The sequence below is a fragment of the Apium graveolens genome, chromosome 1 (assembly GCF_009905375.1).
Source record: "Apium graveolens cultivar Ventura chromosome 1, ASM990537v1, whole genome shotgun sequence".
NCBI lineage: Eukaryota > Viridiplantae > Streptophyta > Magnoliopsida > Apiales > Apiaceae > Apium > Apium graveolens.
In genome coordinates this window covers 188,706,886-188,708,745 of record NC_133647.1, presented here as the reverse complement: position 1 = coordinate 188,708,745, position 1,860 = coordinate 188,706,886, and the positions used below count along the sequence as shown (strand labels likewise).

Genomic DNA, 1,860 nt, shown 5'->3' with positions numbered 1-1,860 from the left:
CAGTCATCTCGGCTAACACTTTGAGATCAAGTCGAGCACGATTCAGATGATACAAAACTCAGTTCAGTTTAAGGGTTCTCCTACAGAAGCCCCCAACATGCACATCAGGGATTTCATCAAGATCTGCGACACTTTCAAGTTCAATGGGGTGACTGAACATGCTATCAAGCTGCGACCCTTCCCATTTTTTCTGAGGGATAAAACAAAGTGCTGGTTACATTCTCTACCACCAGGGTCTATCACCAAATGGGAGGATCTTGCTTAAAAGTTTCTCACTAAATTCTTTCTTATGGCGAAGGACTGTTGCAATCAGAATGCTCTTACTTAGTTTACACATCAAACCGGAGAATCTCTGTGTGAGGCTTGGGATCGATATAAGGAGATGCTAAGGAAGTTCCCACACCATGGCATGCCTGATTGGATGATTATAAACTGTTTCTACAATGGTTTAGGCGCACATCTAGACCTATGCTCGATGCAGCGTCTGGTGGAGCCTTGTGGGCCAAAAGCTAAAATGAAGCTTATGAGTTGATTGAGCTAATGGTAGCTAATGAATACCAGACTCCTACGCAAAAATGTTGCATGGCAAAGTAGCAAGAATTCTGGAAGTGGATACAACTACTGCTATAACTGCTCAACTTCAAGCTTTGACGATGAAAGTGGACTCTTTGGCTAATTATGGAGTTAATCAAATCACTAGTGTTTTGTGAACTTTGTGGGGGGGGGGGTGCACATGAAACTGAGCAGTGTGTTATTTCTAGCGAATCAGCTCAACTTGTGAACAACTTTCAGAGATCACAGTAACAAGCTTCAACCACTTATCATCCCAATAACCGCAATCATTCTAACTTCAGCTGGAGTAACAATCAGAATGCAGTACAACAATCTTATCAGCCATACATAGCAAAGAAGTATAACCCTCCTAGTTTTCAGGCAACCGCAATATGCCCCTAGAAAACAACTTCAACTTCAGCAGTTACCGCAAGCTAATGAAAAATCTGAATTGGAGGAGTTGAGGCTCATGTGCAAGAGCCAAGCTGTTTCCATCAAGACCTTGGAGAATCAGTTGGGCAAATTGCTAATGCATTATTGAATCGTCAACCTAGCACGCTTCCAAGCGATACTGAAGTATCAGGCAAGAAGGAAGCTAAGAGCATGTTAAAGCAATTACATTGAGGTCTGGTAAGGTTGCAAATCCTGAAAAAGCTAAGACTCCAGATTCTGAAGTTGAGGCTGAAGAAGAAGAAGCGCAGAAGAAAGTAGAAGTGGAACCAAGGAAGACTACTGTTAAGCACACTTCTCTTGAGGTTAATATAGGGAGAAACAGATCTATTCTCCACCTCCTTTTCCTAAGAGGCTGCAGAAGAAAAATCTGGATAAGCAGTTTGAGAATTTTCTGAAGGTGTTCAAGAAACTACACATCAACATACCTTTCACCGAAGCTCTTGAACAAATGTCTAGTTATGCGAAGTTTATGAAAGGTATTCTCTCTAGGAAGGTGAAGCTTGATGACTTAGAGACCGTTGCTCTCACGGAGGAATGCAGTGATGTGCTGTAACAGAAGTTGCCTCTGAAGCTTAAAGATCCTGGAAGCTTCACTATTTCATGCACCATTGGAAAGGTTTCATTTGACAAATGCTTATGTGACTTGGGAGCTAGCATCAATATGATGCCTTTGTCAATCTTCAAGAAGTTGGACTTGCCTGATCCAAAGCCTACTTATATGACTTTACAGTTGGCCCGATCGTTTTATTACTTATCCTTGAGGCATTGTTGAGGATGTTTTTGGTCAAGGTCAATAAACTCATCTTTCCTGCGGATTTTATAATTCTTGATTCGAGGAGGATAAGAAGATTCCTA

General features: G+C 41.6%; 1 non-coding gene across 1 annotated transcript; it reads right to left on the bottom strand.

Moving 5' to 3' along the window:
* Positions 1–305: 305 nt before the first annotated feature.
* LOC141683213 (small nucleolar RNA R71) lies at positions 306–411 on the bottom strand. The gene has a single exon (XR_012560164.1). It is a non-coding gene; the product is annotated as a small nucleolar RNA R71 (small nucleolar RNA).
* Positions 412–1,860: the final 1,449 nt, after the last annotated feature.